The 27,969-nt window shown below is 39.8% G+C and overlaps 1 protein-coding gene across 1 annotated transcript in view; it reads left to right on the plus strand.

Moving 5' to 3' along the window:
* The window catches only part of MID1 (midline 1), a 353,212-nt gene that overhangs the window by 40,203 nt on the left and 285,040 nt on the right, over window positions 1-27,969 (plus strand). The window contains exon 1 of the mRNA XM_080376926.1: window positions 1-26,987. This exon is cut by the window's left edge and continues 40,203 nt beyond it. The gene's annotated coding sequence lies outside the window, so the exon portion shown is untranslated. The remainder of the gene's footprint in view (window positions 26,988-27,969) is intronic.

Raw genomic sequence — 27,969 nt, forward strand, 5'->3', positions numbered from 1 at the left:
TTAAATAGTAAATATAAATGCTCCCTTTTAAAGAAAGAAAATTACTGATTTGGGAAACCTACCCTGCTTTCCTGCTGAGCTTGAGTACAGAGCAAACACACTGTCCACCAAAACAGTTAATGGAGTACTTACTTCACAAAGTTTGCAGAAGCTGGTGAACCACAAACTTGGAATAATTACTATTGACATGTTCAAGGACATATCTTACTTTTCTGTCTTAGAAAGGCTTGATTTCCACTGCACTTTTGCAATGTGTTTAAAGCAATTACTAAAAACAGTGTCACTCTACTAAGAATGTCAGCAGTGGAGTCCTCAGCATACCTTTAATTTAGAGCTTGGTATGCTATGATAATATTATGGATACCTGTATCAAAGTATTCATGGTAAAAAAAGCCACAGAAATTATTTACTAGATTTATATCTAGTAAGACTTCTATAAGAAGTTGTGTAGCTGGTTATTTCTAGCAAAAGTGTTTCACTTGCTTTCTTCACATTTCTGTTCTCCCTGCAGTTCTCGTTCATTCAGAGCATTTCTTCTTCTCACTGGTAGTGATATTGTGACCTATAATTTTGTATCATTATCACATGGCAAAAGTTGAGTGAGTTCGCTTGGTCAGTTCAATCCTTTATAATCTTTTTTCAGGTTCTAATTAAAGTCAACTGGCATCTGGAAAGAAATGTAGCGTAACCAACCTTTGGTCTATTGACACCTGTGAGATCTAGAAACAGGTCAAATATGAGCTCTTAACAGGTATGTAGTCCTTTAATTGACTCTTTCCCATGAATTTCAACTGAGTGTTTTTAGCATTCGGCAGTTTCGTGTTATTGATGAGGTATGTGTCTGAACGTTACGCTTTACAACTCTAAGATATGAAAGGCTACTTTTAAACCACTGGTTTACTGAGCTCAGGAAGTGGCATTCTTAAAGCTGAGACAAGATTGGATGGATGAAGTTTCTGCAGAGTATGACTGAATCTTCCCATTTTGTGGTGCCTACTTCCCTTCTGACTTCTGAGGTGAATCCCACTCTGCACCTTGGAACAACCATGAGCTAAACTGACAGCTGGGGTAACTGCGTGCACAGACACAATGCTGGAATTACAACATGCAGAGAGATGCTCATCTAACTATAGTGGACAGTTCATGCTGAATATTTGGTAATTGTATTTTGCAATCCTAAAACTACACTTAAGTTCAAGAGGATTTATTAAAAAAAAAATATACTGAATATTTTATATAAACTATAGCAAATCTGCAATTTTTATGGATTTAGAAATACTCAGTGCATTATTGTAACTCCCAAGTTCTAATGTTCCTGCTATGGATCATCTTTTATATAATTTCCCAGCAGGTGGGTTTATTTGCAGCTCAACAAATTTTGAAGGCAATGGGATGTATTGCATAAACTGAAAGGTGCAAGGCAAAAATTGTAGTCGGGATGAATCCTACCAGACAATTTTTCCATTCTGTTACTGAAACTTGCCAACCAGTCAGGTCATGGATTTTTTAGGGATTCCCTGATTTTGGGCAGATCAGAGAGCCATGTCAATGAGGGAGGTCATTCTCTTGGTTTGTCTTGTCACATACACAAGAAGACATAGAAAGAGGGAAGAAATGAGAGAACTCCCAGGTGTGGTAAATGGTCTTGTTGAGGTAGCCTGTTTGAAAGCTTGGTTTGAGGGCTGGGTTTTAGTTCTTGAAAGATGTATTGTGGTTTGCACTCTGATTTTTCAGGTATTAGCTTGGACAAAAAATTATTAAAGGTACATTTTTATTAGTAGTCTGGGGGTCTGACTGCACCACCATGAAGATTTCTGCTGTTCTTTTTGTAGATGTACTAAAGCTCTGCGTTCAATCACTTGATTCATTACAACTGAGTGAACACCCTGAGCTGTGCCTAGACATTTTATTGAAGAGTAACAAAATGGAAAGCAACATGTGGAAGGCAATAAAATGACACCTGTTCACTAATCCTAAACTAGCAAGGAACGAGAGTTAAAAATAAGTATTAATTTGTTGAGTAAACACTTACTTCTACCTACAAAAGCAATAAGGCCCAAGATGGCTGAGAGGAATTAGCAGTTCCTTCACCATAGAAATGATAATTTAAAGAAGCATCAGTTTAAAATGCTGTACTGTGTTACTTATAAAATGACCCACAGTATTGAACAATCTTGGGCTGGGGGGAAAGCCCATCTGTATTAGCTCTTGATTACTCATCAAATTTTTGAGTGTTTATTTGTTTGTGATTTCTGGCTCCCGCTGTGTAGGAAGGCACTTAAAAATTTTATAATGTGACTAATAGATCATTGTCTGTGCAGGCTCTACTCTTCAAAAAATTGCTCAACTTTTAGTGTGCAGATGTTATGGGTTATCCAACTATACATTGTTGGCAATGTTGGCATCCAGATGATGGTAATGGTAGCAGTGTCTTGCTGCCAACTTTTTAAATGTGCACACCTCTACCATTCTGCAGCCACCAGAAATTTAACTAGAGGTTTTGTCTGATTCCATGTTGTCTGCGTTCATCTTCATGCACTGGGGCAGAGAAAGGCTTGAAGAAACCCAGGACAAGATGGTGGAGTTGGGAAATGGGTTGACTATATTTTGCCCATACCTCCTGGTTCCTTTAGTTAGCACTGGCAATAGTTATTCCCTTTACATTCTTCATTTTTGAAGCTGTACAAATATCCTCAAGTTCTTGCCAATTTGCAATTTCCCTGTGTGCTTGAGATGCATTAGAAAATCCCTGTCTTCCTGTCATGTGATGTCTGTTGCTCAGCCTCCCTCAGCTTGAAGTCAGTATGTCTGCTTAATGTAGCAAATTAATTCAGCCACTTTGCCTCAGCTGCTGCTGCATTCCCTTTGGTGGAAATAGGCTAAAAAGCTCAAACACTGGTAACTCTTGGCAACTTTTCTTTTATGTCCCATGCCTGAATCAGATTCCCTGCTGTGTTTAGGAAGTTTTGCCTCATGGTTTCTCTTCTGTATGTTGTAAAGAAGGGAAAATATTATGAAGCCCTGGATACCATATATATGTGTGTGTATATATATATATTTATCCTTTAAAAAAATGAATGCATCATATATTACTGCATAAATGGCACAATAAACTTGTTTATCTTATGCCTAGTAGGCATAGCATAGAAAATGGTATGATGAGATTCCTCTACGTGAAACCAATTCCATTAATCTCCTTCCTGAAAGAATCAATACTATGCCTGAAAGTAGTGTTCATCACTTTTTTAGTATGTTACATCATAATTTAGATTGCTGACAGTCATCTTCTTATTTGGGGGTTCGTGTGACATGGACAGAAAGTACAGAGTCAACAAACTTCACTGTACCAAAACATTGTGCTTTGTTAACATTTGCGCATCTCCAATAGGTCAAAATTCAGTGCAGTAGGGACAACGGAGTGCTGTAACTCTTTTCAGAGAATTGAAGTGAGTCGTTCCTTTGTATTATTTTAAAACTTTTAATAAGATTTCCCTATCTTCTCAAGTATTACAGTAGAAGAGCACTATTATATACAAGGGTGGGGTTTTTTTCTGAGCAAATGAAGTTTGATAGCATTGTTTGGGAAAGATGGGCTTTCTTAATTCTATCAAAATAATATACCTTTGCTCATATTACTTACTGTCTCATATTACAGGTATTTCAGATTTACTTACTTGGCAAAAAGTATACCTATAACGTCTGCTTAACAGCATAGAGTAATGATTTACATCAAATATAAGCACACCTCCCCAGACAAGCTTATTTCAAGAGCTGCTGAAAATCTTCAAAGTTATATTTTGATGAAAGGCACAGTTCTCAAATTAATGGGGGGAAAAGGCATGTAAACTAAAGAAAACACTATCTTGACTCAAATGTCTACCAAAGACATCAGTGACTTCTATTAACAATGTAAATCCTGCATTCCCCTTTGCGTGTTCTGAGGAACAGAAGCAATTATCGGGAACTAAGGGTCCCCAATAAATGCAGAAGCAGCAGTGTTTTAGAAAAGGTCTTGCTGTTACCATTTGTGCTTTTTAGCACTTGCATATTTCGATTCTCTTCAAATGTTTACTTTGGAATCAGCAACTGAAGTAACTTGCTAAACTAGAGCACAGTAGGTTTCTTGGCTGTATGGCTGGAGCTTACCTATGAAGGGGCCAAAACTGTACTCAACTAGTATGGCTGAGGGCAGGCTTAAAGGCTTACAAGTGAATTAAGACACATACTTTTGAAATGCAGTTCTGAGGATATGAGGATACATGTCCGAGCACAACCTAAAGTCAAAGGACCTGCCACGTTTCAGTTTGGTCTCAATCTCTTAATCCTGCATCCAGTCGACTGATGCATACAGGAATGTGAGTGAGTTCAGGGTATGGGAGTGATGAGGTGGAGGATATATGTTCAAATAGCCTGGGCAGTAGTTCGGTTTATATCTCGTTGCACTTTTTTGACACTTACTTCAGTTAAACTGATTAAGACTCTCTTAAATACATTATGCTGGTATAAAATTGGTAATAGACCAATATTTGTGTATTAATTCTACCAGTCTATGTATCTGTACTTGTTGTAGTATGTCTGGCCCTTGTGTTCTCAAAAGTTCTCCCCAGCTGAATTGATTTCCTCTGAGTTTTTTGGTGGTGGAATAATATTTAAAGTACAGTGTTGGGAACACTAAGCAAAATTTAAAGATTTTGGTAGCTTTTTGCTTTTGAGTGTTGTATATGTAACACAGTTGTCCATTATTTTTCATTGCCTGTTTGAGCAATGAATTTATATTTATTTTTTGTTAAAATCCAGTAGCTTGACTTTGGAGCAGGAAAACAGCAACATTTACTATAGAAAGTGTTTTCAGGTAGAAATTATGTCTATAAAGATTTCATAAGTTTTTCATTGTATGGTGATCTAGTACAATATCATGTTCAATATTTTCCACGTAATTCCATGTTAAAACGACCCAACACTGTAAAAAAAAATCACCACTGGGGAGGAAAAAATGTCATTGCATAACAAAATTAGATTAATATATACACTTCCTTAAAAAGGTCAGGGAGTCAGATCTACCTTTTGTTTAGGTGGATACCAGGTAACACATAGTAGTTGATGATACTTGAAAAGGCCACCTGCAATTAGTAAACTAGAACTTTGCTGCCAATTGGTTTCACTAGAAAAAACTGACTTACTGTGAGTCAGAGCAGAATATATGTGGCTTTGTCTACACACTGGCCCAGAGTTCTGTATTATTTGTACTGTGAGATAAACAGTTTTTTTAACCCAAAGTACAACATCTCCACTCTGGAAATTGCAAGAGTAATGCTGTTGAAAAGCATATCCATTGTACCATTTGCTCTCAGTAGCTTCTGTTTTCCTACTTTTGCTTCAGAATATCAAGAAAAGATGTTGTGATCATAGATACGGATTTACTGGTGGGAAGCAGGGGCTTTTGTCTTTCTGTTAGTATTATTTCTTATGCCCTCTGCCTTTTTTTATGACCAGAGACATTGTTAGGTACATTTGCTCAAGAGATCTAAGTAATGCAGAAATTTGCATATTGGCTTCTCAGCACATGTGCAAAGAATTGGCTTTGTCCAGACTTTGTTAAACGTGTGACCGTGGCTATCTATGCCATTCAGTAGTCACCCATGTCTGTAACCTTTCTAGCTCATGTACCTTCCTTGGCTACCTGGAATTTTCCAGATGGAAATCCATGCAAGAGGTGGTCCAGGCTGCTGTGTCCCTTGACAGAGCCCTTCTCCTTCCCTCTGTCATTGAGACTACGACTGCACTTGTCCCAAACACTGACACAGACTGACTATCAGCAGGAAGTAAGAATGATCCCCTTGGCTTTTCCAGGCTGTCTGTATCCCAAATGCAGGCTTCCTCCTCCACTACCACCGTCTTGTAGCATATGCTCTTTTTCTTCCTCAGTGTTTCTTGATGTGGTCACCCCATAAAGGCCCCCTGTGCCAAATACCGCAGCTGTTTGGAATGATCTTTTGGACACATGGGAAACCCAAGAGTGTTAAGGACTGGTTTTAAATTTGGCAAACAAATCAAAGGAATATCCACAAATGCTTCAGACTGGCATTATGTCCCATGAGCTATAAAAATAATACCTAAGTGACAAGAAAATTCACATGAAAATCAGTTTTCTTTCCTAGACTCTTGGTTGTTGCTGTCCATTTTGATGCCTCCAAACTATAACAGGACTACAGGAACTGATTGTGTATAAAGAATATTTAGCTTCTATAGGAATAGATCGTGTGAATTGGCAAGGGGCCGTAGATCAAAAATTCAGCTTTGCTATAGCTCTTTTGTGCCACTCATGATCCCTAGAAGTTGGAAGAGTTCATTGAAGCAAATGTAATTTAGTGTAATGGGTCTCCTCCAACTTTGTCAAGGACTTTATCTCTGGCTGGCCTAGGGCAAAGGGGAATGCCCCAAAAGTGTAAAGCCAAGTTAAGACGAAGCGTAACCAGTGTCTTACCCTCTCTAAATGAAATTCTTTTTTGTGGAGCAATATTCAAATGCTAAAGAGTAATCAGAATGATATACTGTATTGAAGTGCTCTTACAGGGCTCTGTGTAGCAATAGGTTTCAGACTGTGACAAGAAATTTGCTCGGTATATTGCCCGGTAATATTTAATCATTTTCCTTAAAACATATTTTAACAGCTAGGTTTTTCAGCTTAAAAACTGGTAAAGGAATTTAAGGGGTTGTTTCCATCGTTTACAAAAACACATTCTATAAATAGATTTTCCTACTGCAGAAGTCTATGTCAATTAATACTTCCAATTAAGCCTCAATAACATATACTCCCTGAGAATCTGCATTTGTGCATTATGCATGGTAATTACGCATAGTAATTTCATGGACTATAATAGTCGTCAGCCTACCCTGGGATCAAAGTTGTGTCTTTTTTCTTCCGCTGTGTTTATTGGCAGCTTCCATCAATCTCACCAAGGCAATGTCAAATTTGAAGGGTCACTGCTGGGTTACCATGAGTATTATTTTGGCATTTTTGGAGTAGTCTCAGACAGCTCTCTGTTATTCTGGTCCATCTTTTTTTCTTCTCATAGCTCTTCAGGGTTCCATCTTCAGACCTTATTAGTCTTTTGTTGTTTTTTAAATGCTGGTATCTAGGTTACAGTAGCCTTTTAAAATACTGGATGTAACATGCAGATGACAAGACTTCCTTTCTAAGCTGTCCCTTCCAAACTTGATTTGATTCCTGCAGTTTCTGAGCTGTCCTGAAGACTTATTTCTGAATTTAGGCCAAAAACTGTACAATATTTTGCTTTAGTGAGTTTTTTGACAAAACATAAGCTTTATGTGTGGAACCCACTATCAAGCTGGACTAGCTCTTTCTTCACAACCCCTTTGAGGATAATTTTTCCATTTCCTGTCACTACAGATTGCACTCTTGGAGGCAGTTTTAAATCAGTAATGTCTTTGATGTTTTTCTTTTACCATGCCAGAAACATTCCCAGAGTGACACTGATGCTCTCCCAGGCTGTCCAAATGTGTATTCATGGCAGGCTTCCGCTAAGCTGCTGTAACGCTCTCCTGCTCTGTTTGCTAGCTTGCCAGATGTGAATAAGCTCCAGTTAATTGAAAAGACCAGATTTTGAATAGGTTGCACTTAATTCAAAATGCTATGGCCAGATTGTATATGTGCCTAAACATTATGTTGCTAAATTTTAACCATTGCATCACTCTTCTGTGAAAACCAAATAACAGACACTTTTCTCAGATGTTTTGAACTTTTTTTTCTTGGGCTTCCATTGTCCTTAAAAAAAATGTTTAGTGGATCTTTCCAAAGCAAGCTGAATGCATCTGACATAACTGCAGGTCAGGTAGAGTAAATCGTCTAGTTGTTTTTAAATGACAGTTGGAAATGAGGTGCTAACATCCTGAATTGTTTTCTGTCACTGCTGCAGAGTTGCATACCTATATATGGGAGGAATTAATTTTCTGTCTGTCTTTAAGAGCTTCTTTGTCTTTTGCTTGTATCCTCCAGCATGCTAAGCTGGAATTTAGATGTTTTGCTCAATGGAACTTCTGTGGTTATGGCAAAAAAAGATTAGAAAAAATATTTAGTTTTGTGGTCATTGCTTGTGTGTCATATACTTTGCAGCATTTCTATTCCATCCATTCTGAAGTTGAGTGAGGCTGTTTGTGAAAACCAGGTATAAAAACTTGTTACACACTTTCCCAGGTGTCCTAGTCCCCTGAGTAACCACATTACTCAGGGGTGGTGTTGTCAGAACAACTGGTTATAAAAAAAGAAAACTTCAGGTCAGCACTAAGGAGCAAAAAAGAATTTCCCATTCACCTCAAGCTACAGCTGCCGGGTGCGGTGCCTGTGTAATTCGGAAATGGCATATCCTCCCCTGCCCCTTTAGGTGTCAGGGTTTCTGCCCATCGAGAGTCTTGCATGAGAAGCCACATAGGCTGGGGATGCAGCCCTTCTCCTGTGCCACACAGTCCTCTTCCTTAGCATGCTAGTTTGTCTGAGCAGAATGACATGCTGACACTGCTTCTGGCACCCAGTTAGTGTCCCTCCCTGGCTGGTGATACACGCTGTCGGGTATCTCTAGTCACACGGTTCTCCTGTGAGTGTCGTTACAGACCAGTAGAAGTGGGTGCCACAAACAAGGCTGAAGTTAGCTGTTGGTCTTTGAACCATTTCTAGTAGCAGAGTATGCAAGTAATATTGCAAGACATTAAGCCAGGTCTTCACTGTTAGTTGTAATTTATTTACCAGCACTAACCCTCAAGAAAAGTAAGAGAACACAAAGAGTTCATATAACATAAAATTCATTATGAGAAACTAAGACTGCAGAGATTACAGTAGTTTCACAAACTGAGTGGGACAAAAAGGAATTTTGAGCTGAAGGTTGATACTCTATTTTCCGCTATTGGCATGAACTAAGGATGAAGTATTATAAAATTAAGATATTTGGGATTTCCAGCATCTATAACCTTAATAAAATTATGTGTGTGTATACACATAATTACATGTGTATGTCTTATCTGACTGTTCTCTCTCTGCCGCACAACCAGTATCAAATTTTACAAAGAACAGAAGGAATTTCAGAAACTTCAGGCCAATTACTGGCTTGTGCAGTCATTTACATCAGGATAAATCCATATAGCTACTGAAATGAGGGGACACAGGTCTTGCTTCCACTACATCTACATCTTTTGTGTCTGCACCAATGCATGTATTGCTCCATGGGGAGGGCAGGACAAGGAATGGTTCAATCTAAGGCAAGTTCAATCAGGAAAGGCGTCTTCCAGCTCAGTCACTTCCCTGACCAGTCCCATTGCTAGTCCATTTGGGCTCTAGTTCTGGTGCCAAGTAAGAACAAGGGAAGCACTGATGCTTCGTGGCAGTGCTTCAGGCTTGCATTGGATCAGGACCTTGAATAACCTCGCTAGATACTCAAATACTATTTCGCAGTTGTTGTTGTCATGTTTTGCTGCTACTCCCTGTCCTTAAAGGGGGGATTTCCAAACCCATGGGTAACTTACTCATCCAAACCTTTTTTGCACACCTGTTCCTTTTGAGGCTGATAGTTTTATTTCCCTACTGGAAGGTAGCTTCCCAGAGACCACTGCTGTCCTAGACATTGCTAACAATGGTATAAAAGCTTCACAGATAAAAGTGAAGTGGTTTATTCATCTTTTTGTCATGATTAAAATATTCAAGTGTAACAGAAAGACAGATTAAACCAGAAATGGATCATCTGTTTTTCTTTCAGGCTAGTTCTACACTTTTGGGTTCTCCTTGTCTCATCTGGCAAACCACCCAGTCAAAATGACAAGAGTGAAAAATGGATGGTTTGACTCCCCAGAGCAAGTGTAGTCCAGGTGAATTACTATATGGTGCACAGCATGAAGGTATCGGATGAAAACTCCCAAAACCATGTGAAACAAATGCCAACTTACTTTAAATGTACGCTTTGAAAGATGGCCATGAGGAAAGCCTGTCTAGCACTGCAGCTGACTTCTCCTCATGTACAGGAAGGTTTACAATTCACATTTGCTTAAAGATTTCATGCAGCTTTACTAACACCCATTCATGGTGCTGTGTACCAGAGGAACAACTTGCGATAACGCCTTACACAAGTAACAAAGGAAATACTGAGGCAGGCGCAACCGGAGTGGTCTTTATAGGCCCAAAAGCTAGCATGCAGCGACGTTCTGAAAATGCCAGTGGGAGCCATATACTCCAAGGGAAAAAGAGATGCCTGGTCTGCTAGGAGATGCATGCTGTTACAAGGCCAGGGACATTCCTGTTAACATCTCAAAGGTTCATTAGAAGTACGCAAAGAGAGTGAGCTCTCCTGAAAAATGAAACAAAACATTTAATAGCAATATAGTAATTTTTCCAGCCAAACTGTTGCATTGTACGCTCCATTTTCCATTTTGGAATAAAATATTGATCCATCTGCAACACTTCAGAAAACCTTGAATAACTGCCTCACAGAGACATGAGGGAAGCAAATGTCAGGCACAGAGTTTATTTTAAATGTGTGGGGGCAGTGTGGAGGACCTGGCTCCCTCACTGTGAGAATCGGTAAGGGGAAAGGCAGTAGCTGTGGAAAAGGAGCAGGGTCTCATGTCATCCAGCCCCTCCCCGAGCTGGAGCCTCACCTGTGGCCTTTGGAGGCTTGGCTGTCTTCTGCTGCCCCACCACCTGGAACTGGGCTGACATCCTACTGAGGAAGCCGAGCCTTGTGCTGGCCGTGACTGACAGGGCCACAGCTTACCAGGGCAGCCAGGGGAGTGGAAAATAAACAGATCTGAGGAAGATCGTTGCTGCTGGTGCAGGTGGTGGAAAACAAACACAGCTGAGCCCCAGAGAAAGGTCTTGTCTGCAGCCACTTGCAACCCTGGATGGGGTGGGGCAAATAGAAATCTAGGAGATCAGCCTCTGTAACCTTTGTTGTAGCCTTTCTCCTTCCTGGTGTAAATGGGTGAGTTGAGAAAATGAAGCTAGGAAAAGAGGAGAAGGCCAAGAAAAAATGAGGGATGAGCAGGCTGATTGCAGTGAGCAGCAAGCTTAAATACGTGGCTTCTCCTGGCCTCCCCAGCCATGCTTTCCACCAAGGTGCAAACTGCAATAACAGATGTGTAGTCTGTGAAGTGATTTTGGAGAGAAATTAAATACTCACAACTGGATAATTAGGAAGTAATACTATTAACAGGTTTAAAGACCTCTAACTAGTTCTACCTGACAGGCAACGGGAGGAGTCGGTGGCAGGACTGCAGCTCCCTGAGCAGCCTTCGCACCCCCAGCCCCACCGCGAGGGCTGCTCGCCGGCCCCACGGAGGCCGGGCACGGGCTGAAGGCAGCTGGTGATGGGCTGGCACTTAGCTGGTGACACGGGTTGTCTCAGCTATCTTGTTAGTGCTTCAGTGGCTTTGGCCAAGCTGTTATTTCTCTAGCGACCTAACTGGTTCTGCACAGGGATCCTGTAGACGCCAGTGACTGTTCACCGGTAGCACGAGACTGTTTCACGCAGTGTGGTCTGAAGCGGTGTCTGCTCTGTTTGATGGGATTTCATCACTGGACTTGAAGGTGGCAGGGCAGTGGGCAAGGAGCTGCAGTGAAGGTGGACCAGCACTCTGATGATGGAAACAACTTTCAGTGGCGCCTAAATGACACTGGTCTATTACTGTGATGCCTAATGCATGGCGTGCTGAAATGACTTGTATTTCATGATAAAATGCAGTGTTCCTCCTCCTGTGTCCTGAGGTAGGTAGCTTTTTCTTTTGCTCATAATGACTTCCATGCCCCTCTTGTCACTACAAGCATTATTGGTGCTTTTATTTATGCAAAGAGATTTTTCCAACATTTAATCTATAGCGAACTGCTCAGGAATTGCATTACATTTTTTGTCATCTAGTCCTGCAGTATTTCCATAAAATCTGACCATAACACAGATATGTGTAGTACATTTAAAACTCTATAAAGTCTTCCATGTGTAAAACAAATTAAGCTCTAATACTGCATTAGTGGGAAACCAGGTGGGAGACCAGGATTCTGCAGTTGAACTCTGTGGGAACATTGCTGCCTTTTGGAGGGGACATGTAGGACGATGCATTATATGCCTGAGGTATGTCTGAAGCTATGATCTGCGAAGTACCAGGGCAATAAAAGAGTTGATATTTCAAAAGATAGGCTGGCAACAGTAGATACTGAAGTCAAAATGATGACAGCTTGTCTACTTTGGGCTGTCTCAGCTAGAGTAACTAGCTAGCCTGGGTGCAGATATGAGTGCGTTATGACATTACGAAACTCAACATGGATTGCAGAACTCACCAAAAAAGCCTGATAAGTAAGCAGCTCAGCTTGTTGTTGCTTGATGCACACCTGCACACCTGAGCTGGCTTGGTTAAAAGTAGACATCCCCAAGAGAGCACATCTGCCTTATTTGTACCTCATGTGTGATCCCACAGGACTAAAACTGGAATACCTCAAACACCAACCATAAGAATGAAATCCTAGTCCTGAGGTTGCAGTAGCTGGTGTGAAGGATGACTTCAGCTCTCAGCCTGCTCTAGTGAGATCTGTGTCTGTTGGTCTGTAATTCTAAAATACAGAAACAATGGTTTTGCACTTGCATGTTACTCAAAACACTCTGCCTTGTTTCTGCTGTGGACAAGTTTCACTTGCACGTTATTGAATGATTCCTACAGGTTTTTTCCTGGCTGAAAGTGTCCTGTCAGGAAATGACTTTGTAAGTATTCACACGCTTTCCGAGAGCAAATGGTTTGTTAGAAACAGCTCATGCTTCCCTTTTCTTCCACCACCCAACAAGTTGTTTCATTGTTGTCACATAACTGCTTCAACTATTTTCTTGTTTCTGGAAGAAAAGGTAAGGAAAATCTGACCCTCTCTTCCCTCTTTTATCTTATGCAAAAGGATTTTGGAATAGATTTTCAAGGATACAAATTGTGTGCAGGCTAGTCTCCCTCTTTCACATTTTGTTATGCTTTCAATTTTGCTTTTAGTGTATTATCCACTCACATCCTTACACATTAGGCTGTGCAATTAATTATATTAAAAAACCCATACATTTAGGAAATGCAAGTCCTATATTTGTAATGAAAAGACAAGTAAGCTGATTTTTCACTGCTCTGAGGTTGTTAAATTATGAAATCTTTTCTTTCCATCTTTCTCTTTCAATTAGCCTTTTTAAACAGAAGCCAGAAAGGCACACATGGACCCAGTGTTTAGTCTGAGACTGTGAAAGCTGCACGTCTTCTTTTCCTAGTTCACAGCAGAGTGCAATCTTTATTATTCTAAAAAAATCCGAAGAATTTCACAATACTCTTTTTCCTTGTTTTTCTTTTATGCAAATTTCCATATGATAAACTTAAAAGGGGCATTAAAAAATATTGAGGTTTTTTTGCAAAAAACTCAATGTAGCTTAAACAATTGAGTAATGATGCTTTATTTGTGCATGCATATTTGAATAGAACTCCGGTGTAGGACAGAAATATTCTGATGATCAGATGACCTTTGCTTTTCAGTATAGAAATGGGAAACAGCACTTTAGTGCATTTTTACCATCATGTAAAAATACAGTTGTAATCTTTGGGAAATCTTACTTGTGGTTAGGGTAGCCTGCTTAAGAATTTTGTGGCGAGCTCAAATCCAGAATTTTCATAATTTACACCTTATTCAGCACAGTACCACTTATTCTTTAGGCTTCTCAAGTCTGACAAAACCCAAAGCTGGGTCTGAGATTCCCACATCAAGCCCTTAGAGAAATGTAGGTGTCCGATCGTGTAAAAGATGCATACTCACGTGCAAGGCCATGCTGTGGAAACTCCTCAGTGAGCTTAGCCATATAATGCCGGCTCCTGCAGAGTCCCGTGGCCTGTCCAGCATAGCACTGCTGTTCCGGCTGCCCTGCTCTGTGCTGGACACCCCAAGGGGCAGCAAATATGTGCTGCTCCTTGCCAACAGATGCCAACAACTTTAGAGAAGTGTGAGATAGGCATAACATGGATACAGACTTGACAGGTCTGTATTCCCTACCAAGTGGCTGGCTTTTTCATTTGACAGAACAGTCTGTCTGGAGTCTAGTAGACACCTTCCAATAAAATTTTTATTTCAGTGAAAATTTTTTGTTTCTAAGAAATACATGTTTCCATTTCCAATGAAGGAAAAAAAAAATAAATTCTCATCTAGCTCTAGTGGCTACCAGGACCAAGCCTGAGCATCCCTTACAATCCCATCATGTCAGACAAAAATCCATATACCCTGCAACCTATCAGATTTCTGTAGTTGCCATGTCTCACAGATGGGCTTTACATTATGTCCACCTGGTCCAAGGGTAAGGTTTATTGCAGATACACCAGGAAATTAATGTCCCACCATAAAGGGACTAAGCAGAGAAGACCCCAGTTTCCCAGAGAAGCAGCTGGAAAGCCAGTCAATCCCCACAGTGGGGATATCCGCACCACTCATCCTGGGCAGGTGTTCCTGGCACAAACAAACCCGCTGCTACAACTGGCAAGCGGCTGTAATGACTCTCAGCAGAGAAACCAGGTGGTGAATGGCCATGGGGTCTGCATCCCCATTGCCCCTCAGCAGCCAGGCTGGCATGCTGTGTTGTAGACCGATGGGTTTGGCACTTCCACTGACTACAGAAAAATAATAAAAAAAAAAAAAAATCTGGTCCTTTCTGCTTTTCAAGTATCTCTTGCTATTTGCCTTTTAGGACCTGTAGTCTGGTCCAGAGAATTGTTGTATATGTTAAAAATACAAAGGGGATAACATGGCAAACTCAGCAAAATGCTCTTTTGCATTTTCAGTGTCCTCTGTGCTTTGCTGGGTCTGTCAGTCTCTCCAGCAGGAAACATAGCTGTAACTCAGGAAGGGTTTCAATTATCTTCTTGTTTGCTGGAAATAAAAAGAAACCTCAAGCTGAAATGTCTCTGAAGAAGAATCCCAAGGGATACATACTTTATACCACAGAAACCAGAAAGAAGAAAAAAAGAAAAGAAAAAAAAAGAAAAAAAAAAAGAATTCCTAACTGGCTCCAAAGCCTCCACTGGCCAAACCAAAGGGGAACAGAACATTAGTAGCTTTGTTATCTATTTACTAGTGTCTTACTGTCACCCATGTCTTAAAACCTTAGTAACATACATGCTGGGGCACCTTACTTGTCAATGAACTGGCCTGTTGTATCTTCAGGGACTTGAGAAGGACAAAAATCAGAAACAGAGTTTGTAAATATATTACAGCTTACTGCTGGAACATATGAACCTGAGGGAATTGTGCACTGTGGATGATTATAGAAAGGTCACAGTTTACCACCTGAATAGTCTCCCCTGGGTTTTAACAGGGGAAAACATCTCACTGGCTGTCATCGTTACATGAGTAACTACAGAACAGTATATAACACTCTTCTTCTTGCATGTTAACACCACTGCTCTCAGAAAGCAGAGGAAGTTCTGCCTTCTCCCAGCCTTCCTGAAGGCATTGACCAGGGATAAGCCTTGAGCCTAAGCAGTCCTTTTGCCTAACAGTCTGTTACTTCCATACTTTGGGAGCAAATGTGACAGGATGGGTTGAGCCAAACATCCATTTAATATGTACATAATCCTCTGTAAATGAGAATACTGGAAAGAGTTTTCAGGTTACTCCAAATAACCTGAAGCCGTCGTACAGTCTGTTGCTCTAGTGCAGACTTTTCCCATTGCTGCTATTATTCATATGCTATAGACAGTAAAAAAATGTGGGTCCCGTCGTCGTCCCCCCCCCCCCTTTTTTTTTTTTTCATTCATAGAGGTTTTTTTTCAGGCTGTACAGGAAGCCGTAATGGTATACATGCCACCTGAACTCCACAGAGGTGAAGCGAATGTCAGCAGTATCACCTCTTTTCCAAATGGTTCAGTAGCCTGTCAACAAACAAACAGCTGGGGTCACCGCAGCTACCACCACCCCAGCCTGGAGTTAATGGGTGATTGATTGTTCCTGTTGCTGACAAAACAGAAATATGTTGCAGATATCGAAAAAGATAAGGGTAAGGAGTTGTCTTTTGATCTTGTATCAATAAGCAGCTTAAGCCTATGCAGGTCCCCACCCACCCACGCAGACGAGCAGCAGCTCCAGCTGATGATGTAGGACAAGACCACTCAGTTACTGAAACCATTTGTGTTGTACTGAGGTTGCTCAGGAGAAAGCAGTGCATTGGGTCAGCTAGATACTGCACATCTCTTTGAGAGCTGGTAACTGGGAGGGTATACTGGGAGAAGACTTGAGAAGGACATTGGGAATTCCTTCTTAGAAATGTGGGAGAAGTTACAGATTTGGGAGCACAGTGAGATCTGGTGCAAAATTTTCTTGTGAGCTGGATGCGTATGAAAGCATTCTTTTTTGAATAATCCTGATGCAAGATCACATTTTCAAACATTGCTGAGTGACTCTCCTGTTGATTTTTACTGTTGAAAAAACTGTTGTGAATTTTGTTGGACAGCCATAACATATAGCAAGTGAAGTGCTCAAATAAAGAAATGGAAGGTGGTTGGGGTGACTGAAGATCTAAGGAAAATGTTATGCACAGAGTAGATTTACCTGAAGTGGAGCTTGAGATACCTGTTAATATTGCAAATATTATGAAATATTGTAAGTGGTAATGCTCAATGAACATAAACAGCTAAAGCTTTGCCTCCCCGTCTGCTCTGAAATACCATGTTTCCAGTATCACACTATCATGATACTTGTGTTTGGGCTGTTGATTCACTAGGAAAGCACACCATTTCCTCATTATTGAATGACCTCAAATGGTAGTGTTTCAGATATAAATCTACCATTACAAGTACTGACCTAGCATGCTTCTGCTAAGCCTGTGACAGGTGATGAGGTCATAGCATCCTCTGTTGCTATCCTTCCTATTTCAGGCTTTCAGCGCAACATAGATGAAGAATGAGGGCATCTTTTTTTTTCCTTTTTTAAAGTCCAAGTCGCCTTCAGGCACCTGGCTTTTGAATGGGAGGAGACAGGCTTTTGAAACACAGCTTCTCTTATTTGCATATTCTTAGTATTAAAGAAGGGCAAGTTTTACTCATTTTCACTTTGTGGTGTGTTAGCTGAAATACACTGAACTACTTCAACAGCAGAATTAATTACTTTATGCAAAATGAAATCAGTATTTGAAAGTTTTTATGTAAATTTTGATGCTTCATTTTGGAGTACGTTTCAAGTAATAACATTTCCTGTTAGCTTTTTATAATCAGTTTTGGTGCCAAGGCATGCAGAAAGCTTATATTCTGCCATAGAAAGCTGAAAAAAAATAGGGCTTTTTTTCAGGGAATGAAAGTTCTCTTCACTTCTTGGCATTGCTCACACAGATTTCTAAGCATCTTATGTTATTCAGGCACCTTCAGGCTATAAAAAACATATACTCCTTTAAAACTCTCCCGTTTTCCCCAACCTATGAGCTCCCAATGCAAAAAATGTTGGGTTTTTCTTCTGTAATTGCTATCATTCTAACACTGTTCTAAACTCCCAACTCCTTAATTGAAAAGAAAATTACACTACCCTCAGTTTTTAAAGACAGCTGGTAGTATTTCCAAATTCATGAAAATATGTGCTGCAGCATTTTCCGTAAGGGGTTGAACAATTTTGTCCACTTCTTCCTTCAATTACACCCTCAATATTATGCGGAGGGAGAGTAATGTGAGGTGTTTAAGCAATAGGAGTAAAAGGGAAGAAATAAAAGTAGATGTTGTTGCCAGAATAATGGAACCCCAAGGACAATGACTACATTTTCCTACCTATAGATCAGCTTACAGACTAAGAGTTTCTTAATGGTTAGATTTAATTAAACTTCTTTTTCTGTATCTGCCATTAATTGAGCATCTATTTCCACCTCTGTGATTAACATGGACTATGCCAACATGTTTGTGCAGTGTTCTGTAGACTTTTTAACTGACAACTTTTTTTAAATCATTCAAGCAGTTCTAATTCCTTTTAGAATTAATCAGTGTGGAGCTGAATTGTAATCACAGACTTGTTGGTTTTCTACTTCTTAGAGAAGAGTGTGGTGTGCTGCAGGAGAGGTGAAAGAGTAAGAAAAAGAAAAAATAAATAAAAGGAAAAAGGAAAAAGAACAAGAAAAAGAAAGAAAAAGAAAACAGAAAGCCAAAATTTCTAGCTTTTTGCTTTTCTCTGCTCAAATAAGTTGGAAGGGTCATAGCAGTTCTGTAAAATTAAAAAAAGAAATAGAGAAAGCTAAAAAGTAAGATAGCTAGACAACTTCTATCCAGAAAATATTTACAAATATGAATATACTTGGCCAAAATAACCAAATAGCCAAACTTTCTTAATCACCTATAATGGCATCTCCTGCTGGCTCCAGGGATCCTGGTGGTGGAGATCACCGATTACAGGTTATTTGATGATTTGGTTCTATTTCTCCACTGGCAGATGTACTATACTTTCCTACTGTATGACTACTTGCAGTAGTTGCTATGATGATGTCAAATTTTACAGAAAAATATATATCTGAAGGTGGGAATCAGCTGACAGTGTCTGAGCCAGCAATCAATATTCACTTTACAGTCCTTGGAGAAAAAATAGGCACTTAGAGGGCATAATTCCTAAAGCAGACGTCTAAAATAGCTCAGCTAAACTGAGCCCTGGAAGTGCTGATTTCTCTCCATCAAATACAGCAGCAGCCTATGGTGCTTAGCTCAGAAGTGGAGGCACCACAACGTGGATGTCTGGGATCTGGCAAGATGTTTCCTATTTAGGGGTCTGATTTACAGAATATGCTGCTATAGGGTAAGGTGGACTCCATATATACAGAGCTGATTATTCTTCTGCTACTCACAACACAAGTATCTGAGAGCTGACTTGATGAGTGAGTTCAAGCTTAATTCCTCCCCACCCCAGCATGCTATACCAGGTGTTAAATGCTGCTTGAGAGAGCCAGGAGCTTGGCAGGGCAATAGTATCCCTTTGCCTTGGGTTCATGACTGGCTGTGCAGGTCCCATGTGGAAGGGCCACAAAAGCAGCAGCCGGAGCAAGGGAGAGCAGCATAATGTCGGAGTGGCCTGGCATGATAAAGTCCCCCCTCTTTCTTCCCTGTGGGTCTCTTGAAGCTTGCGTTTAATGATATTTAAAAGCTACACCAGAAGAGTGTTTATGAGTAAATGTAATCCTTGGGAAGAAGGCTTCGGTTTCAGGAGGTTCAAATGCTGCTCAGCAGCAAGCCTTGGTCAGCAGGAGACAATGGAATAATGGAGGAGACATATTTCCTTTAGAGTAGGTGAAAATTTGCCTGTGTTATCTCCCATCTGCTGGGCTTCAGCTAGGATCCTTCAGATACCATTAAAAGAATTTTCAGACAGTTAGGGTCACTCTGTATGCTATGAATTAAGTTAAAATAAACTGAATTCAGAGAGGCTGTTTGCATAGCTAAGGAATCTTAAAATTGCTAAGACTTTGAGGGACTGGATCCTTCCTATTATCACAAGCCAAATACTGGAAGGGGATTTTTATATGTGAAGTCCCAAACGAAGTCTCAGAAGTATAGGCTGAAAGAAGTTGACCACTCCAGCCTTTTACATATTTTACAGGTTTATCTTCTGCACTATTTTGAGTATATTATCTAATCTCCCTTTAAGTATTTCCTTTTCTGATATCTCAGAGTTTTCTTTTGGCAGACTTCTCCATTGATGAGTAACTTTTATTTGGAGACTTGTCCTCACACCTAATCTAAAGTTGTTATGTTTTAGGTGAATATTCTCCATGGTCAACCATGATCAAGTCTCTCTCTTTCATCTTGTTTCTCTCAAAAACTCCTTAAAAGTTCCATATTTTGTTTAAACTAGATGTCCTTTCCATCTTGTTCCTTATATCTTGCAGCTTTCTTAATGTTATTCATCCTTGATGCTTTCTCATCTTCACAGTGTGAAGGTCAAAGGATATCCTAAGTGAGGCCTCAGCTGTCATGTGAATATGTAATTTATTTCCTCCCTACTTTTAAGTACAGTTCTTTGAATATGTGTTCTTTATATACCAGTAGTATTTCTGATTTTCATTTGTATAGACAAAGCCTAAAAAAGCATTTTAACTAGTTACTTTCCATAAGTGTTTGGAACAAAAATAATTCACTCTGTACTGTAAATAATGACTGAAACAGATTGCTTTTCATTAAAAACATTTGGGTTTGCAATATATATACACGTTCCGCCTTATGTGCTGTAGAATATTTCCTTCCCCTCCCTGATCTGGGAACCCTATGACAAAAGTTGCTGTTGACCAGTCCTTCAGGTTTTCTACATAACAAGGACCTGTAAAGAAAAGCTCCCACATTTTCCTTTAAATACTCAGAACTCCCAGAATATACATTTTTGCCTAATCTTTACTGTCTTTCCCTAAGTTTTGATGTCTTTATGCATACAGTTAGGCTCAAAGAGTGGATTTGCCTGAATATGGACTATGTAAAACTAAGGATCAAAATAGTCCATATGTTCTACCAACAAATAATGTGGTTTTAGTCAAAATAATATGCTTATTATCCATTTTACTCAATATTTTCTTAGACATGTAACTTATTTTCACGTGCTGTTTGGCTAGCAGTCATATTTCCTAATTTGAGGAACCTAACTGAAGTGTGTAAGCCAGGTGCGTAGTCACCCCCCTGTGACCGGTTGAGAGGTGCACCTCTCTCAGGTGATCCACTTACCTATGGTCTGGGAAATAGTAGTGTTGCTCTTCCAGAAACTGCCGAAGAGCTTACTGTGACTGGGCTCAAATTTTCAGTACTCCACTGCCTTTATAGTCAGGTAAAGTGAATTTATTGGGAAGAAATGGAGTTGCCAAGCTGTGAGTACTCCAGAAGTGCAAGGGAAAGTGTAGTGGTGACACTTCCCTTTTTTTTATGTTTTATGCTGCCCTCATGGCAAACAAGGGAACATGCAGCCCTGCACTGCCTTTCTTACCCACACCTGCTCTGGACCACCTCTCTGGACTCATTTAGGATTTTCCGGTTCAAACACCTTCTTCCATCTTCTGCAGTATTACATGGGATGCAATATAAAAATCCAACTTAACTGTATCATCATCCTTCTCCATGTAGCTCAAGATCATGTTATTGATAGTCATGTCAGTTTAAATACTAATGAACATTTTTTAAATCCCTATCATTAGTATAGTATGCTTAATATGAAAGGTACTGCAGCTAAGGACATCTTGAAAGGACTTTAAAACAAAGCCTCAAGCACAGCTGGTCAGCATTAAGCATCACAGTGCTTACAATCCCCGATGTTGATGTTGATATGAAGACAGTTTTTGCTATCTGGAGTCCTATGGCATTAAGAACTGTTTTCCAAATATCCTTCCTAGTATAGGTATTCTGAGTGTTTTTCCCCTGGACCCTAAGGAGTTTCCACAGTTCTGAAAGCCTATTTAATTGTCTGGTTTGTTTTCTGAATGCCATTTTAATCCATCTCTAATCTTCATTAATAACAACATTATAATTACTTCATTAACTTTTCCAGATAAAGCATTTAAGCTCTTCAGGAGCAAATAGCTTTTTGCTGGATCTTTTACTAATTGCTTCATCTAATACCACAACCTTGAGCTTTAAATGTATTTAATGAAAACATAAAGCTCTTGTTTAGTGTAAATGTGTTACTGAAACCTGAAGAACGAGTGGTGCAAGGGTAAAGATAGTAACTTGTTGTATTACATAGCTTTTAATGATGCATTTTGAAACACTGACAAGGAAGAAAGCTCAATTCATTTCCCAAGGGTTAAAATAATACCCTTAGACATTAGCCTTTAACTTGTTTTGACATCTTTGTTCCTGTGTAAAGGTTAAGTAATATGGTCAAATTTTATAAGTAATGCTTTATTAACGAAGTAACTTGCATTAAGGTTGTAAAATTGAACACCAGATCAGGAAATAATAAAAAGTAAAGGTTGTATCATAAAGTTAACTGATCCGTAGAGCTAGTGTTCCCCAGATAAGGTACGTGCTTAGCTGCCTACAGTACGTGCAGTTGTGAGTTACTGCTGCTGAATACCTTAACCTTTTAGCTCCTTCTTTCTTGAATATTTTCATTTACAGCCTGAATGTTGAATGAATGTAGGCTCTTACATTAACTTTTGCTTTGCATTTGTTGGAAGAATAGCATATCAAACCCCTGTGCCTACTTTTTGCTGAGCATACAAACAATATGCTGTGTCTACGTATCTCTCAGTCCCAATTTTGATTCTAGTCTACCTGCTAGCATGGAAATCTTGTGGTTTTGCCTGAAGAGCTTGTGTACATATAGTTACAATCTGGGAATGGTGGCTGAGGGACAACTTCAGTTGCTTCTCAGATGTGTAATTGCCATTTAGATACTTCTAGTGCATTTCAAGGTGAAGTCAAATGACTTCAGTGGGCCACTGCAGAAGGTAACGTAGCATGATATCTTGACTTTTCCATGAATGCAATAGAAGCATTTACACAGGCTACTCTGAAGTATCATCTGAAAGGCAAAAGCTGATAGCTGATGAGTGGGGAAAACAAGGCAACCTTGAACAATGGGGTGGTGCAAGCATTGTTCAGTAGTAGCCAAACATCAGTATGTTATCAAGACAGTTTTAACCACAAAGCCAAAACACGGCACCACATTGGCTGCTATGAAGAAAGTGAACTCCATCCCAGCTGGACCCAGTCAGCTGGGTTTCTCCAGCAGTCTGCTTGCTCAGAGAAAGCTGTACTCTACACGCATTTTGTTCATAACTTTTTCAGATCTTAAATCAAAAGTCTGAGTGTTACTGCATACCTGTATTATACATCTGCAGTGTTACTGCAATGATGCCTTACAATGCAAAATTAGCATCTTGTGTGTGTAAATTATTTAAATGGCAGTGCAGGAATAAAACTTGTGGACTTAGACATTGTAATATATTCTGGGTTTTAGGTTTTTAAGCTAACGGTTCTTTTGACACGGAAAGAGATGAAATATGCTATTGCACATCTTTGAGGAGACTTGTATGTTAAACAAAGGCTTTAGAACTGAATCTACCTTATTTTTAAGGTACTCACTGCTGTCATTCTAACTGAGCACATTATTTGACTTGAGGACTGGGTAATGTAGCTGAGAACAAACAATGAACTATTGAATGAATGATCTTGTTGCACCCCACAAGAACAGAGAATGCATTGTGGGATGCTTGGTGATGCACATCTCTGAGGGAAACTGAAGATGTAAAGATGCAGATACCAAGATGAGGTATGAAATCTTGTCCATATCAGGGTGAAGGAAGTGTTGCCATTTCATGGAAGGAATTAGAACTTTGAGAATGCATTAACAGCTTAATTCTGGAAACTGTGGGGCAACAGTGCTGTGCAATGAAACTTGAGAGATCCCTGTTGCTTTAAATTTACCTGGCTAAATTTAGCGAATTTATTTAGTCACTCAAGTGTGGACAATTTCAGCCTACAAAGAACTTCAGAAGCAGACCTTATTATCAAGTAAGAATTCAGTAAAAAGAGACTGAATCTGCTGTATTCCACCCTGAGTTTTAATAGGGAAAAAATTTTCCAGGCAGATATTTAGACACTCATGGCAGGATTAGGGACTAGCATTATTTTTATTTGGGGTTTATATATATATATATATGTATTTGTTTAATATACAAGAAACATATATTATGGGAGTGTATGTATAAGAAATAAATTTCTTGGTGTACTGCACTTATCTATTCCATTCAATCAAAATTTACCATGGAAATTTACACTAAGTTTCCTTTTCTGGTACAGCAACATAAACAGTGACAGGACTGAGTATTTAAAAAACGGTCAGAAATGGATGAAAGAAAATCCATCAGTCATTTCACAAGAGAAAATAAACTGTCTTTCGAGATGAAGAAAATGTGGCTAGTAGGGCATGCAGCTGAAATGGGGAGAAACACGGTAGCACGCTGATCAATCCTTCAGGTTGTGCCCAGGACTGTGGTTCTTGGCTCTGCTGGACAAAGGTCATTTGGCTTACAATTAGTTACTATCTAAACAACAGGAACTAAACCAACCTCAATAAACCATTTGTGTGAATCCTGCATGGGAAGCAATCTAATGACACTCTGAATGAGAGTGTCTAATGCTCAGCTTTTGCTGGAGACAACTTGGAACACTGTAACAATGAAAATCACACATTGTCATAAATCACATTCGTTTCTCATGAATCTTTTAATTCCTAACATTAAAAATAACACACTTTAGAGGTATGCTCAGAGCTTTTCATTTATAACTCTGACTCTGAATGCAGGCTCAAACCTACTAGAACTCTTCCTGGAGAACAGGAGAGAATGGTTACAGGGTAATTAATGTTATCTTGGCATTACTTGCAGATAATGCATGCGAGACTGTAAAGTAAATGGAAGTAATACATCTAGGTTGCTCTCAGCTTCAAGAATTAACTGGATTGCTTCAGGATTACGTACATTTTTTGAAAAAAATAAAGAACATAGAAATAAAAGAGATCTGACTATGATGTCTACTACGATAATTAACTGCTGTTAATTTAGCAGAGGCATGCAGTGAAAGTATAGATTCTTTTCATTCTGATTTGTTTGAGGAAAAAATGATTGTTTTACTAGAAGTGTTTTTTAAGTAAAGGGATTCTCTCTGACATAGGTCCCATATACAGGACTTGGGAAAGTTTTCATGCTTGTGCCAGCAATCTAATGAAATCACAGTTTGGGGATCAGTAACTAAAGCATGGGATTTCATGCCTGAGTATATGGCCCTAAATCCCATGGCTGATTCACAATACGATGTCTGGGTCGAGGGATAGAGGTAAAGGCGGTATGTCAGGTGTAGAATATGACAGCTAGTAAAGTTTTTGGCTTGAAATTAGTGGAACTAAAGCATATGCACAAGCATTGAAGAAGTGGTAGGAAAATCCTTAACTGAGGGAGTGGTTTTGGATAAATGAATGTGATACTTATTGTGGGCTCTGGGCTGGCTAACCGAAAAAGTGCTAGCCTGAGGACAGAAAGCCATATTTGAAGTAACATCTATTTTAGCCTAATAGCCCTTTTAAAATTCCTTTGCTCTTGCGTTTTTGGGAATCTGATGGATTTTAATTGGCTTGATTCATGTAAAAAAATGGATATTTATTCAGGATCTGGTCACAAGCTCACTGGTGGTAAGGGAATACATGGCTGTGTAGTCCAGTGCGAATGTTTTGTCACAGGAGCATGAACTTGGCAAGGTGAAGATACTCTTCTTATGCAGTGAAGCCACAAGTGGGTTATGTGTCCTGAAAGAGTCTCATGAAGACCATTACACCAAGTCCCTGGCCCATTTTCCTGATTCCCTATATGTTGTACAGAAAGACTATTTTAGATATATTTATTGAGTGTCTTACAACTCTTATTGGTGTTGTTTTTCATTTTTCTCAACTTCTAAGCCAAGCTCCTGCAGTATCATGAGGTTGAATGTTTATGCCTCAGGGGAAGAGGAAAATTCTAACTAAAGAAATATTGAAACCATTAGGAACAGTTTTTCTGCGGAGTTTATTATTTGATGATCTTCAATTCATATATTACATGAGGATAAGAAAAGGTGTAGTCCACTGGAAAATGATCGTTCCCAGCTTTTGGGTGGTACTCTGTCATTTCTAACGCTCCATAGATCACCAGGAAGCCAAATCTGTGTCTTTTGTCTGTTTTGAGTTACATGCAATACATCTGGGAGAAAGAATTAAAAAAAGTTTTAGGATTTAGTGTTCTTTTTCCTTTTAAACATCAGCCTCTCATCATTTGATCAAATAATTGAACTTTTTTCATTTTCACTCATTTTTTATTTTGGTTTCCTCTATGCTTTGTTTTACTCCTTTTTTGTTTTTTTCTTTCCTCATGCTTTTTGCTGTCTATATCCCCCTGCACATTTGACAGTGTTTTAGCTTGTAAAAGGGCCATAGTTAACAGGTGAATCTTGTCTGAATAAAGGGAAACTTATTACATGATTTTCCCTGTAATTTTAATGAACTGCCTGCTGAAATTCTTCAAAATACGTAAGTTGTGTTTGCAGAAGGGGCTTAGTGGGTAGGCAAGAGGATTAAAAAAAATATGTGAAATACACATGTCACCGCTCTGTGGAGTACAGTATATGCTTGTCCTGGGTACTCCCTCTATCTCCGTATTTCTCTGTTTAGATAGGACAGTGTCTGTTAATCTGTTGCAATCACACCTCTCTGACAAAGACAGATCTATCACTAGAAGCTTAACTATTCCACGGTCTAGAAAAGGAACTGGGAAAAAAAAATATATCTAGCTTTTCTTATACTGCTTCTTTCTGTTGATACCAGTATCACAATCCCTGTTTCCTAGCCTTTTCATGTAACATTTGATAGATGGTAGTCTTCATATGCAAACTCTGGTAGGGCTGGCATTATTTTAACACTATCAGAATGTGTGTGCACATACCACATCACCTTGTGTGCTTGCCTTGAGTGAAATGTAGGCTAAGGAGAGCATTCTGTAAAAACGTCAAGTGTTTAACGTAAAGCTAATATGGTACTCGGTATTGTTACAGCTTTAAGTAATGTAATAGTTTCACAGTTGCTCAAGTGCTCAAGGAAAACTTTCTCCCCTCTGAAGACCCTTCACAGCGCTGCGCCAGCAAACTCCAGGCGCTCAGCCCCGTTTGGTATCGGTGGAGTTAACGAAGTTAAGCTTACCGCCAGTTAGCCTCTTCCAGCAGGAATGCAATTTGTGTTTACCTATATAAGGAAACCTGTTAGACCTAAAGGAGCTCAGCAGGGCTGCGGCTGCCGGCAAGCGGGGCAGAGCGGGGCAGAGCGGGGCGCGGCGCGTCCGGGGCGGGCGGGGCCGGACAGAGCGCGGCACCGGCTCGGCAGCGCGGCTCCCGCCCGGGCAGGACCGTCCCCCCTCTCCTCCAGCTTCTGGAAGAAAGAAGACAAACTGTCGGGGGGCAAAATGGAGAAGCAGGTATGTCAGGCGGATCCTCGCAGCTGGAGGGTGGCAGCGTTAGAGAGCGGAGGGACTCGGGGCGATACAGTTGCTGTTCCCTCCTAAAATGGCTTGCGTGGCTCGTAAGGGCTGCAAAGTAAGAGCCTGCTGCTTGCGTGCAGCAGCAGCTGTGTGAACAATTACTTTAACTTATCTGACTTTCCGTGTGCTTCTAGTTCGGATGCACCTTCTTTTTATTGGAGAGACTCTCAAACTTTCTTACCTCTGATGGAACACAGATGTGAGCTGAGACTGGAAGTAAGGCGGAGATGCTTTGGTTAGCTGGCTGAAGCCCTGCAAACGCACAATGTTCTGATCCTAGCGTGTCTGGGAAAAGAAATCCTGGATTATTATATTTGTTCTTTTTTACCTGAAGATGCACGCTTTCTAAAAGGTGCACTTCTTTAGCATCCCCAGTCTTTCAGCGCACTTTATTGTGATGCATATGAATGCAGCTAGTCAGCATAGCTGGAATGCGTTTGCTGGAATACAGGGTTCCTGCAGTAATAAAAGATTTTTCAGTGAGTTAAAAAATAAACTGCGGGTACTGTTCTAGGAAATGTAAGCAAAACTTGTTCTTCTGCAATAGGGATTGCCCCTGTTCAAAACAAGCCTATGGGCTTCTTGGGAAGTATTTGCATATTCTGATAACCTTTACAACACGCTCCAGGTAAAATTCTCACAGAGGTAAATAGAGATTGTTCCTCGAAGATTTTGATCAGGACATAATGAAAATAAAGTTAAAAACTTTAAGTCAAAAAACCTTTTAAAAACAGCTCTCTAGTTGGAAGAGCACTGCTGTGCAGTCTTTCAGGACAGTCACTGTTAAATATCAGCATGCTAACTGTGGAAGCTCATTTGAGTTTTATGCAGCTATGGTATAAAAGATAAGAATGGAAAACTACTTTCAGTTATTTCTCTGAGTACCTTCTAAGAAAAAAAGGAAATGCAGAGAACTAGT

Source organism: Falco punctatus, assembly GCF_963210335.1.
Source record: "Falco punctatus genome assembly, chromosome: 2".
Lineage (NCBI taxonomy): Eukaryota > Metazoa > Chordata > Aves > Falconiformes > Falconidae > Falco > Falco punctatus.